The sequence below is a fragment of the Phyllopteryx taeniolatus genome, chromosome 17, assembly GCF_024500385.1.
Source record: "Phyllopteryx taeniolatus isolate TA_2022b chromosome 17, UOR_Ptae_1.2, whole genome shotgun sequence".
In the NCBI taxonomy this organism is placed as follows: Eukaryota; Metazoa; Chordata; class Actinopteri; order Syngnathiformes; family Syngnathidae; genus Phyllopteryx; species Phyllopteryx taeniolatus.
The window spans coordinates 7,669,726-7,684,161 of NC_084518.1; the positions used below are offsets into that span (position 1 = coordinate 7,669,726).

A 14,436-nucleotide genomic window follows, 5' to 3' on the forward strand; every position below is an offset into this window, starting at 1 on the left:
TTTGGAGACAATTATTTTATTTTCCAGCAGGATTTGGCACCTGCCCAAGCCAAAACTACCAATCCCTGTTGAATAGCCATGAAATAACAGTACTTGATTGGCCAGAAAGGTCGCCTGACTTGCAGCTAGGGTTGTGCATCATTTGAATTTGAGCGATTCCAGTTCCAAACGATTCTCGATTCCGATTCTTTTTGCGGGCTGGGTCAAAAAACATTTGCATGGTGTAAATAAAGTGTGTCCAAATTACTGAACATCAATTTTCTTTGCAGTCCGCAGCATAGACTAATATAAACATTTGACCCGGGGTTCTTTATTAACCAGTATCAATATCAAACCTATGAACTAAAAGGGAATGTTTATGGAACTAACCCAATTGACTTAATATTCATTAATTATTTTTTCAGTGAAAAGTTAAATATAGCATTGTTAAAATAGTTATTTGGGACTGTTTTATCACGTCAAATGGTATATATGTGCAAGTCTTAACTTGACTTCCCATTTTAAGCAGGTAGCCTTTTATTTTGAAGGGTACACACCGGAATGCAGCATTTTGGCACAAAAAGTAACTTCACACAACATCAGTGAATTTTGAAAATGTAAATTAACCGAGATGGTAAGAAAAATGGCAATGAATGGAACAAAATGCTGAAAATATTGATTCCTTTACCTACCCAATGATGAGACACAAGGTTAGTGTTTATGTGAATTTTTGTCCCAAATCATTGCGATGTAAAGTTTGCTAGTTTGACCCTTGGTTAAGTTTTAGCTCATTGTTAAGCCTTTTTCCCCCCTGTCATCAGCTCTCTTTATTTTACCATGGTGTAGATGGGAAGAGAAATTTTATTATTTATTATTTTAAAAGAAGAGTTGGCTCAGAATGTCTTGGAGGTGAAAAGAGTATCAGATCGAGTGATGAGACAAAGAGAGAGTCGTAATTGGTGCAGATCGTAATGGACATGTTGGTGAAGGAAATAGGGGTGATGAAGAAGTGCAGACGATGTAATCTGAAGGAGGTTACCGACTGTAAGGTAGTGGTCGGGGACAGTGTGGCTAGACAGCACAGGATGGTGGTGTGTAAGATGACTCTGGTGGTGGGGAGGAAAATTAGGAAGACAAAGGCAGAGCAGAGAACCATGTGGTGGAAGCTGAGACAGGACGAGTGTTGTGCATCTTTTCGGGAAGAGGTGAGACAGGCTCTCGGTGGACGTGAGGAGCTTCCAGAAGACTGGACCACTGCAGTCAAGGTGATCAGAGAGGCAGGCAGAAGAGTACTTGGTGTATCTTCTGGCAGGAAAGGAGAGAAGGATACTTGGTGGTGGAACCATACAGTACAGGAAATCATACAAGGAAAAAGGTTAGGTAAGAAGAAGTGGGACACAGAGGACCGAGGAGAGGCGAAAAGAATACATTGAGATGCGACACAGGGCAAACGTAGCGGCGGCAAAGGCCAAACAAGAGGCATATGATGACATGTATGGCAGGTTGGACACTAAAGAAGGAGAAAAGGATCTGTACAGGCTGATAAAGATGGGAAGGATGTGCAGCAGGTTAGGGTGATAAAGGATAGAGATGGAAATATGTTGACTGGTGCAAGTAGTGTGCTAGATAGATGGAAAGAATACTTCGAGGAGTTGATGAATGAGGAAAATGAGAGAGCCTTAAGGGAGAGTAGAAGAGGCAAGTGTGGTGGACCAGGAAGGGGCAATGATTAGTAAGGGGGAAGTTAGAAAGACATTAAAGAGGATGAAAAATGGAAAGGCAGTTGGTCCTGATGACAGTTGGTCCTGATGACATTCCTGTGGAGGTATGGAAGCATCTAGGAGAGGTGGCTGTGGAGTTTTTGACCAGCTTGTTCAATAGAATTCTAGCGCGTGCGAAGATGCCTGAGGAATGGAGAAAAAGTGTGCTGGTGCCCATTTTTAAGAACAAGGGTGATGTGCAGAGCTGTGGGAACTATAGAGGAATAAAGTTGAGGAACCACACAATGAAGTTGTGGGAAAGAGTAGTGGAGGCTAGACTTAGGACAGAAGTGATAACTTGCGAGCAACAGTATGGTTTCATGCCTAGAAAGAGTACCACAGATGCATTATTTGCCTTGAGGATGTTGATGGAAAAGTACAGAGAAGGTCAGAAGGAGCTACATTGTGTCTTTGTAGATCTAGAGAAAGCCTATGACAGAGTACCCAGAGAGGAACTGTGGTACTGCATGCGGAAGTCTGGAGTGGCAGAGAAGTATGTTAGAATAATACAGGACATGTACGAGGGAAGCAGAACAGCGGTGAGGTGTGCTGTAGGTGTGACAGACGAATTTAAGGTGGAGGTGGGACTGCATCAGGGATCAGCCCTGAGCCCCTTCCTGTTTGAAGTGGTGATGGATAGGCTGACAGATGAGGTTAGACTGGAATCCCTGTGGACCATGATGTTTGCAGATGACATTGTGATCTGCAGTGAAAGCAGGGAGCAGGTGGAGGAACAGTTAGAAAGATGGAGGCATGCACTGGAAAGCAGAGAAATGAAGATTAGCCGAAGTAAAACAGAATATATGTGCATGAATGAGACGGGTGGTGGGGGAAGAGTGAGGCGACAGGGAAAAGAGATAGCAAGGGTGGAGGACTTTAAATACTTGGGGTCAAGCGTCCAGAGCAATGGTGAGTGTGGTCAGGAAGTGAAGAAACGGGTCCAAGCAGGTTGGAACAGGTGGAGGAAGGTGAAACAAATTAGTGTAATAGATGGACTCTCCTTCGATATACATTTTTTTTGCAGCGGCTGAAGTAACCTTCAAGATTTGAAGACTGGTTGTGTGGTGGAATGGGCCAAAATCACACTAGAGCAATGCATGCAACTAGTTTCTGCACAACAGGAGGCATCTTGAACCTGTCAGTGCAAGCAAATGCTTTTGTACTAAGTATTAAATAAGTACCAATTAGCGTGTTCAATACTTTTCCCCTGTGTCATTTTCACATTATTACACACCAACTTAATTTTCATGTCAATAGCACCTTTTGAAATATATGTAGTGAGAGAAATGGTGACATGTTAAATATTTATTTCAGCTGCTGTATATAACCTGACTAGGATGATAGAGCTTGGATAAATGGAGGAATTGAATGAAACAGTGTTGCTTGGACTGATGGGAGGCATCCATCCATCCATTTTCTGAGCCGCTTCTCCTCACTAGGGTCGCGGGCGTGCTGGAGCCTATCCCAGCTGTCATCGGGCAGGAGGCGGGGTACACCCTGAACTGGTTGCCAGCCAATCGCAGGGCACATCGAAACAAACAACCATTCGCACTCACAGTCATGCCTACGGGCAATTTAGAGTCTCCAATTAATGCATGTTTTTGGGATGTGGGAGGAAACCGGAGTGCCCGGAGAAAACCCACGCAGGCACGGGGAGAACATGCAAACTCCACACAGGCGGGGACGGGGATTGAACCCCGCACCTCAGAACTGTGAGGCTGACGCTCTAACCAGTCGGCCACCGTGCCGCCTGATGGGAGGCATATTTTATTTAAAAACCTACCCGATGGAAGCCTTGATAAGTGTGGTTTTGTGCAAATTGTTTGAGCTGCTTGCCTATGACGACGGCCCCGACTTAAAGCTGGGGGTGGGGAGGGGGACAAAGTGTCAACGCATTCCATGTTTGTGGACGCCCGCTCACCACGACAATGATAATTTATTGAGTCCGGAAAAACGATTGTGTCCATTTTATTTATCGAACTATAAGTTGACATATTAATTATCGTGACAGATCTAAGTCCAACAAATGAAAAATCCAACTTGGTTATTTGAAAACTAAATATTGCATTGGGAAGAGAGGACGCGGCCAGCTTTTGACTGATACTTTTTACCTACCGCGTCTTCATACAGACAAGTTTTTCTTTGCATCGTGGGCCCTCCATGCATCGTGGTCCCTGCAGGTGCGCCTGGCTCTCCTGGGGGTGGTGGCGGAAGGGGGGACGCATAGGGCGCTGGGGGGTGGCATTGGGTCCCTGCGGCCTCCTCCGGGTGGCCGGTTGTTGGGGCGCCTCGGTGGGGCCGGCGGACCGGGCTGATCTCGGGTGGAGACCTGGGCCTGATTGATTGGGTGGGGTCCTCAGCCTCCGCCTTGCAGGCACAGCAATTACAGGACACTTTTGTCAGTCTTTGTGCATGCGAAACGGTGTCAATTCACTTGCATGTGTCACACACCCCTTGGACTCTTTCGCTGCTTGTGGGGCCACTCACTTATTGCGACAAATAACCCATGAATATGCGAATTGCTTGGGTATCCCTTCACTCACACTCTCGTCCTATAGACTTTTATAATTTACATAGTCAATCCCACCACACTTCAGTTGTATAGCCGGGTTCACGACCGTTGTCCTGCATGCTTCTTCTCCTCAACACTCATATCTAATGTTTCATTGTTGTAGATATGTAATGATTTACTTTTCTCATCCTGTTTACAATTAGTGCTTTGTCTTTTGTCTTCCTTTTTCTCTCCCCTCTAGAAACTTTGTTCTGTTCGACTGATTGACTCTGATTCTCAATAAACATCAATTATAATACTAAGAAACCACAGCGGCAGATTAAAAACTCCACTGTGACACAGTAAAACTGTTCCGGCATAAAAGGGATACAGATCCTCCATTCTGCTTGACCTCACAGCTGAACAGGACAAAAAAAATAAAAATTTCAATATATTTACTCGTGCTGGGATCACGAACAACAACACAGGTTATACTAACATATCAACTCACAGGTTCTTACAGGTGTTTAGACACTAAAAAAGAATCCCACCACACCACTTGTCAGAAGCACTGCCTTGCTCAGTTTCCCACATCCTGTCCTTCCCTTTTCTGTCCTCTCTTGTTCTCTTGCTTAGTTATTGCATGTCCTCACTGGGTGCCCCCCCCCCCCCATCTACAAATGACTGCTGTAATGTTACTTGTGTTCAAATATCTAGACAATCCTGTCTTTGTGGGTTTTTATTACAAAAAGTCTTACGAGTTGTCACCCCTTACTAAAGCCCAGACAAAAATCCCCTTCGTTATATCAAAGTGAGAGAGACAGCGAAGGAAAGCAAACAATTATCTATGTCTAGCTGCACTAGTAGTCACAACATAACTAGGAACAAGTAGTACACACACAGAGCTAGTAGTCACAACATAACAACAAAGCATGTGAAGGTTGTATAAAACTAATAGAAGTAATATTTGATATATATTAAAAGTCCATTTTTCAATACAGCTCCCCCCTTTTGATTATATTAATCACATACAAAAAGAAAATTATTAAACATTATTAGATCCTAAGTAGCTGGTCAATACTAAATATTCAAAATATTAAAAGTTAATCAAAACATTAAAAGCAAAAGTTTATCAAACTAATATAGCTAAATACTTCTTCTTCTTTTACTTTCGGCTTGTCCCGTTAGGTGTCGCCACAGCGCGTCATCCTTTTCCATGTAAGCCTATCTCCTGCATCCTCCTCTCGAACACCAACTGCCATTATGTCTTCCCTCACGACATCCATCAACCTTCTCTTTGGTCTTCCTCTAGCTCTCTTGCCTGGCAGCTCCATGTTCATCATCCTTCTACCAATATACTCACTATTTTTCCTCTGGACGTGTCCAAACCATTGAAGTCTGCTCTCTCTAACTTTGTCTCCAAAACATCGAACCTTGGCTGTCCCTCTGATGAGCTCATTTCTAATTTTATCCAACCTGGTCACTCCAAGAGCGAACCTCAACATCTTCATATCCTCCACCTCCAACTCTGCTTCCTGTTCTCTCATCAGTGCCACTGTCTCTAATCCGTACATCATGGCTGGCCTCACCACTGTTTTACAAACTTTGCCCTTCATCTTAGCAGAGACTCTTCTGTCACATAACACACCTGAGACCTTCCTCCACCCGTTTCAATCTGCTTTGACCCGTTTCTTCACTTCCTGACCACACTCACCATTGCTCTGGACGGTTGACCCCAAGTATTTAAAGTCCTCCACCCTTGCTATCTCTTCTCCCTGTAGACTCACTCTTCCCCCACCACCCCTCTCATTCATGCACATATTTTCTGTTTTACTTCAGCTTATCTTCATTCCTCTTCTTTCCAGTGCATGCCTCCATCTTTCTAACTGTTCTTCCAGCTGCTCCCTGCTTTCACTGCAGATCACAATGTCATCTGCAAACATCATGGTCCACGGGGATTCCAGTCTAACCTCATCTGTTAGCCTATCCATCACAACTGCAAAAAGGAAGGGGCTCAGGGCTGACCCCTGTAATATAGTTAAATACTAAGTAACGAAAAACATAAAAGTTAATTAAACTACATATATCTGAATGATTAAAATTCAAAACAGTAAAAATTAATATTGCATTAACAAAACAACCCACAGTCATCCAGAATTTCACACCTCAGGTTTAAGTAAATCCGTCACAAACGGGTTGTAAGTCAGTCATACAACACAGTTAGACTGAGGAATATGAATCGTGGTCATCATTTAAGTCGTTATTGTCATCCAAGCAGTCGGATTTAGGGAAGAGGTCAGGAAAATGTTCGTCAGCGACTGAATAGGGAACTTGTGTATTGTGAACAAACGCTGTGTCAATAATGCGAGAGACTCGAGATTTTGTCAAAGGGACATGTAAAAGAGAACAAGCAAAGCGTTACAGTCAAGCTTGCCATCCAAGTTCAGTGAACCAGTTCGAATCGAGCACCTCCTCGCGAGCAATGACATCGCAAAGTTTAGTGAGGTTTTTAATGCCACTGGCTATGATGCCTGTATCGCCAGCATTGTCAGGAAGGTATGTGGAACAGGTATTGGTTCAACAGAGTACAAACCCCACCTTGAGAAGTCAATAGTAGATCATGTGTCATGCGATTTGGAGGGCTAATTTATGTTAATATCTACACATGAAGCCTTGAGAATGGTCAGGGTAGTGTGAACAAAACTAGAAAAACGATAACTTCGAGTTTCATATCGTAACATCAATTTGCCCTCCCCAATTTGAGGAAATAGTGAGTATAATACCTTGGTACCTGTTCTCCAACTTGTGATCGGTGGGGACATCTGTGCCCCCAACTGGATCGTGTTCTGTAAATTGGGCCTTTCTGCAACAACGGGTACGGGGTGTGGCAGAGATAAAGTCAAGTCTGTCAAAGCAATAGGGGCACACTGACCTGACCAATGGAGAACGAGTCTAGTGTCGACACTGTGTCCACAAAGCCAGTACACACCCTCAGAAGGCAACGTGCCCAACGGGTCAGGTGCTGACATAGGGAAGACAGGCAGTATCAAGAAGAGTTTGGGAATTGTTCAGAGACGAATTAGAGACAAAGGTTGTGCATGGTACAAATATAGCAGCAAAGACGATTTTGAGAGTGTGCCACATGAAGAAAAGTGGGGGCATACAGAAACCAAACATTCATGCTGTAGGAGGTGCAATTAGCAGATGTAGTGGCGATCATATAGAACCAAAGAAGCTCGTCATAATTGTCACGTCTCGTAAGGTACATAATTGTACAGGTAACTGTCAAAGTGTGAGCATCAATACACAATTTAATCACAATAACCATGGCCATTAATGTCAAACCACCAAGGAGACCCCCGGAAGATGTCATCGTCGTCGTCTCTTCTTCTGCCGAGTTACACAAGTGTGCGCGTGCGTGTGTGTGCGCGTCAGTTCAGACAGATGATTTTATGACCTATCTTCAGCTCCTCTATGACCTATCAATGTGCAATCAGTTGCTAGCACTGATTGTAGCTAAACGTGTATGCTAAAAATGAATCCTCTTTCTTAGAGGTGGTTACTTAGCCTCAGTAGGCCGACATTTACGCTCATCCGTCGTAGAAAGTGACCTTCTTGCAATGTGACGCGTGAACCCACGTAGCTCTTTCAGCAGCTTCCACTGCAGTGTGGGTCACAAGGAGGACTTTGAAAGGCCCCAGCCAACGCTGATGTCTCCACATTTTCCGTCAGAAGTTCTTAATCAGCACGAAATCACCGGGTTTGATGTCATGCAGGGGTCCGTCGGCCAGCCTTAGGAGTACTGATTGGACTTATTTCCTGAAATTGATTAGTCGGTAATGTGCAATACCTGAACGATTTGTATGCGCATCTGCAGATCTGGCTTTGGTAGACCCGAATGGATCCGGTCCAATGGAGTGCCTGCAAAAGTAATCTCAAAGAGGGATAGGGGGCACACACATCCTCATATATATACGTGACCTAATTTAATTGACTTCCCAGTATTTATTTGCGGGTGGTAGCTATCATGTGTTCTAAGGTCAAATTGAAATCTGTCAGAAAGCTGTTGTCAGAGAAAAGCTTTCGAAGAATTGTAATAAAATTCTTAAGATATCTTTGGTCAGTTGTGCCACCACTACTTACTTGAATTCTTACGTAAACATGTCTACCATATCTAGACAGTTTTTTGTAAGTGCATCGATCGTTATTTCATTATATACATTATCAGTATAGCGTCAGTATGGTCCGACCCAATATCCATTATCAACTTTATACGAAGATAAAAGCCTGATCCAGGACCTGCAATAATTTGTCATACTCAAACGTAACATCTGTACCATTATTAGATTTTTTTCGTCTGATGTTTTGGGGTTTGAAATTTACAAATGTAATTTTTCAGATGACAGTTAAAATGTGTCTTTGCTGACTGTATGCCCGTATCAGCTAAGAATTTCAGTAAGGCCCCTGTGTTCCTTTTTCAACCTATAGTCCACAAGTCTTGTAATTTGTGTAATTTGTAATATGTATACCACATGTGGAAAGCCACTATATCATACTATGTTGACCTAATGACAAATGTGCAAAATTTAGTCTATATCTCTTCTAATGTCAACCCAAATAGGTAACTGTTCCATAATGAGGTAAAAATTATAGACATTAAATGTTTGTAGAATAATCATCATTTGTATCACTGTAATAATGCCAATATCGGCACTGTGTTTGCAGCCTGTTGAATTGGTTCTACTTGAATCTATAAATTCAGATCTTGTGGCAATCAATTATGTGTCAAACAATAATAATGCAATGTGTGATGTGACTTGTGCTGCTAAGCACAAAAATAAAGCATAACCAAAAACAAAACAAACAAAAAAGAGAAGAAAACAAAAATAAACGACTCTAAACATCACCCTTTTGGTAGAGTGACACATCATCCCACCCATGCTCACTTTAGCAAAATACAAAAAATAAACAAAAGAAAACATTCTCGACAACCAAAAAGTCGTTAATACCGGACTTTGCTGTCTAGCTGCATTTTCAATAAACATCAGAATAATAAACAAAATAAAAAATAGGCAGAGGGAGTATTTCAAACTCCCCTACTGCACAGCAAAACTGTTCTAGCACAAAGACTTACAGATCCACCATTCTGGAAGGCCATGCAGCTGAGCAGGAGAGGTTTAAAAAAAAAAAAAAATCATTTAATACCAACATAGAGGCACGAATTTAAACGTGTGAAGCCTATGGTAAAAAAAAGTGAAGAACTGGACCAATAAAGTTTAGACTGCACAGACTGGAGTGTCTTTGAAACTTGAACTGGCAGCCTGAATGAATATAAGGACAGTGTCATATTCTATATCAGTTTATGTGAAGATGTGTGTGCAATGAACAATATATGGGGATTAGTGGGTCCTGCATTGCGAGTCTGCAACTGGTTCAAAATTCTGCGGCTCGTGTTTTAACTGGCACAAGAAAGTATAAGCATACAGTATATCACCTATTTTTGCTTCACTCCACTGGCTGCCTGTTTGTTTTAGGATTAATTTTACAATTATTTTATTTGCTTTTAAAGCCTTGAAAGGCCTTGCCCCATTGTACCTGTCTGAGCTGCTGCACCCCTACATTCCAAGCCGCTCTCTTAGGTCAGCTGACCAGCTGCTTCTGACAGAGCCCAGACCCAGGCTTACACTTAGAAGTGAACGAGCGTTTGCTGTTGCAGCTCAAAACTGTGGAATGTTTTGCCATTCCACATCAGACAAGCCTAATCACGGTCTCATTTTAAAGCCTTGCTTAAAACCCCTTTTTACCCTGGCTTTTTACGCAAGTTGGCATCTCTGATGTGATGTACAGTATATGTGTTATGTGGGGAGTGCATTTTATTTTATGTTTTTATGTTTCCCTACGCGGAACGGTGAGCAACTGGTGAACACATCTGCCCCACAGTTCTGAGGGCCGGGTTTCAAATCCCGGCCCCGCCTGTGTGGAGTTTGCGTGTTCTCCACGTGCCTGTGTGGGTTTTCTCCGGGTACCTCGGTTTCCCCCCACATCCCAAAAACATACATGGGAGGTTAATTGAAGACTCAAAATTGGCCGTAGGTGTGAATATGAGTGCGAATGGTTGTTTGTTTTATATGTGACCTGCGATTGGCTGGCGACCAGTTCAGGGTGTACCCCACTACTCGCCTGAAAATAGCTGGGATAGGCACCAGTACAGAAGAGCTATAGAAAATGGATGGATGCTTCCTGACTTCATTTTATGTAGTATTTATTTAATTAAATTTTATTTTATTGTTATTATCCTTATTTTGGTATTTTTGCTGAGTTTTATTACATTGTACAGCACTTTGGGAACCTTGTGTTTGTTTAAATTGTGCTATGTAGTGTATATTATTTTGGATAAAAACGTTAATTAATTTAGGAGAAAAGAATAAGCCGTAAGCGACGCCTGCGTTACTTCCGGTTTAGCGTGATTTTTATTTTAAATGTTTGAATGAAATTATTTTATCTTGGAAACGGGCACCACGTCTCTTTTTAGATGTGTAAAACTTCAGGACAAAGTGACGAAAACCTCTGTCTCGTAATCTGAAGGTTGCTCTGAAGGGGCTCTGGCCTTTAAGCCCAGCTGAAAAAAAACTCATGGAACAAAATGGGAGCTATACCGCCTCTTAATGTGACTTTTCCATCCTAGGATTATTTTGTGGTCACTGATGGTGTAGTGGTACACTCCCCTGACTTTGGTGCAGGCAGCGTGGGTTCAGTTCCCACTCAGTGACGGTGTGAATGTGAATGCGAATGGTTGTCCGTGTCTATTTTAAAGGAACCTGTGTTTTAAAATCTCCTAACTCCCGTGGTTCCAAGCGTGTTCGTTTTCGTGAAAGAACTTCGTTCACAACAATGTATCAAAACCAACCAATTTATTCCTGACAGAGGAGTCTATACATTTGCAGAGCTCTGGGTTCGTAACTACCCTATCTTATCCTTAGCAGATAAAGTAGTCGAACTAAAAACTATCTGATTCTACCCCAGACTTATACAATGTTTCAAACGGGCCAGTATGTAATCGCTGTCGTCTGATTGGTCCGTAATCTGACGTCATCGTTGTCCTGCAGAATGATGACCATTTGATCTGGCTCCAGACTTCTGCTCCAGGTGTCGCCTGCAGATGTCGGCTCACATTCCTGCATTCAATGTTTATAGTGGCTCCCCGCAGTTCCTTTCTTCCTTGAGATGTGTCTCCAAATACCCCCCGATGGGTCCAAATACCCCTATACTCCAATACACATTCTCATCCAAACTAGTTAGAATTACACATTACAATATAAAGTATTCTTCCCATGGGCTCACCACCTGTGGGAGGGGCCATAGGGGTCGGGTGCAGTGTGAGCTGGGCGGTGGCCGAAGGTGGGGACCTTGGCGATCCGATCCCCGGCTACAGAAGCTGGCTCTAGGGACGTGGAATGTCACCTCTCTGGCAGGGAAGGAGCCCGAGCTGGTGTGTGAGGTCGAGAAGTTCCGACTCGATATAGTCGGACTCGCCTCCACACACACCTGGGGCTCTGGTACCAGTCCTCTCGAGAGGGGTTGGACTCTCTTCCACTCTGGAGTTGCCCATGGTGAGAGGCGCCGAGCAGGTGTGGGTATACTTATTGCCCCCCGGCTCGGCGCCTGTACGTTGGGGTTCACCCCGGTGGACGAGAGGGTAGCCTCCCTCCGCCTTCGGGTGGGGGGACGGGTCCTGACTGTTGTTTGTGCCTATGCACCAAACAGCAGTTCAGAGTACCCACCCTTTTTGGAGTCCTTGGAGGGGGTGCTGGAGAGCGCTCCCGCTGGGGACTCCATTGTTCTGTTGGGGGACTTCAATGCTCACGTGGGCAATGACAGTGAGACCTGGAAGGGCGCGATTGGGAGGAACGGCCCCCGCGATCAGAACCCAAGCGGTGTTCTGTTATTGGACTTCTGTGCTCGTCACGGATTGTCCATAACGAACACCATGTTCAAGCATAAGGGTGTCCACACGTGCACTTGGCACCAGGACACCCTAGGTCGCAGTTCGATGATCGACTTTGTGGTCGTGTCATCGGACTTGCGGCCGCATGTCTTGGACACTCGGGTGAAGAGAGGGGCGGAGCTGTCAACTGATCACCACCTGGTGGGTGAGTTGGCTCCGATGGTGGGGGAAGATGCCGGTCCGACGTGGCAGGCCCAAACGTATTGTGAGGGTCTGCTGGGAACGTCTGGCAGAATCCCCTGTCAGAAGGAGTTTCAACTCCCACCTCCGACAGAACTTTGCTCATGTTCCGGGGGAGGCGGGGTACATCGAGTCCGAGTGGACCATGTTCCGCGCCTCCATTGCTGAGGCGGCCGACCGGAGCTGTGGCCGTAAGGTGGTCGGTGCCTGTCGTGGCGGCAATCCCCAAACCCGTTGGTGGACACCAACGGTGAGGGATGCCGTCAAGCTGAAGAAGGAGTCCTATCGGGCCTTTTTGGCCTGTGGGACTCCTGAGGCAGCTGATGGGTACCGGCTGGCCAAGCGGAATGCAGCTCTGGTGGTCGCTGAAGCAAAAACCCGGGCATGGGAGGAGTTCGGTGAGGCCATGGAGAAAGACTTCCGGACGGCTTCGAGGAAATTCTGGTCCACCATCCGACGTCTCAGGAGAGGAAAGCAGTGCACCACCAACACTGTGTATAGTGGGGATGGGGCACTGCTGACCTCGACTCGGGACGTTGTGAGTCGGTGGGGAGAATACTTCGAAGACCTCCTCAATTCCACCGACACGCCTTCCCATGGGGAAGCAGAGTGTGGGTTCTCTGAGGCGGGCTCTCCTATCTCTGGGTTTGAGGTCACCGAGGTAGTTAAAAAGCTCCTCGGTGGCAGGGCCCCGGGAGTGGATGAGATTCGCCCGGAGTTCCTAAAGGCTCTGGATGTTGTGGGGCTGTCCTGGTTGACACGCCTCTGCAACATCGCGTGGACATCGGGGACAGTGCCTCTGGATTGGCAGACTGGGGTGGTGGTCCCCCTTTTTAAGAAGGGGGACCGGAGGGTGTGTTCCAACTACAGGGGGATCACACTGCTCAGCCTCCCTGGTAAGGTCTATTCAGGGGTGCTGGAGAGGAGGGTCCGTCGGGAAGTCGAATCTCAGATTCAGGAGGAGCAGTGTGGTTTTCGTCCTGGCCGTGGAACAGTGGACCAGCTCTACACCCTCGGCAGGGTCCTCGACGGTGCATGGGAGTTCGCCCAACCAGTCTACATGTGTTTTGTGGACTTGGAGAAGGCGTTCGACCGTGTCCCTCGGGGAGTCCTGTGGAGAGTGCTTCGGGAGTATGGGGTACCGAACCCCCTGATACGGGCTGTTCGGTCCCTGTACGACCGGAGTCAGAGTTTGGTCCGCATATCCGGCAGTAAGTCGGACTCGTTCCCGGTGAGGGTTGGACTCCGCCAAGGCTGCCCTTTGTCGCCGATTCTGTTCATAACTTTTATGGACAGAATTTCTAGGCGCAGCCGAGGCGTAGAGGGGGTCCGGTTTGGTGGCCTCAGTATTGCATCTCTGCTTTTTGCAGATGATGTGGTTCTGTTGGCTTCATCAAGCCGTGACCTCCAACTCTCATTGGAGCAGTTCGCAGCCGAGTGTGAAGCGGCTGGGATGAGAATCAGCACCTCCAAATCTGAGACCATGGTCCTCAGTCGGGAAAGGGTGGCATGCCATCTCCAGGTCGGGGATGAGATCCTGCCCCAAGTGGAGGAATTCAAGTATCTTGGGGTCTTGTTCACGAGTGAGGGAAGAATGGAACGGGAGATCGACAGGCGGATCGGTGCAGCGTCTGCAGTGATGCGGACTTTGTATCGGTCCGTTGTGGTAAAGAAAGAGCTAAGCCGAAAGGCGAAGCTCTCAATTTACCGGTCGATCTTCGTTCGTACCCTCACCTATGGTCATGAGCTGTGGGTCGTGACCGAAAGAACAAGATCCCGGATACAAGCGGCCGAAATGAGTTTCCTCCGCAGGGTGTCCGGGCTCTCCCTTAGCGATAGGGTGAGAAGCTCGGTCATCCGGGAGGATCTCAGAGTAGAGCCGCTACTTCTCCGCATTGAGAGGAGCCAGATGAGGTGGCTGGGGCATCTGATTCGGATGCCTCCCGGACGCCTCCCTGGTGAGGTGTTCCGGGCATGTCCCACCGGGAGGAGACCCCGGGGACGACCCAGGACGCGCTGGA

General features: G+C 45.9%; 1 protein-coding gene across 3 annotated transcripts in view; it reads left to right on the top strand.

Moving 5' to 3' along the window:
• opcml (opioid binding protein/cell adhesion molecule-like) overlaps nucleotides 1–14,436 on the top strand; it is a 328,101-nt gene that overhangs the window by 79,437 nt on the left and 234,228 nt on the right. The gene's annotated exons all lie outside the window — the stretch shown is intronic.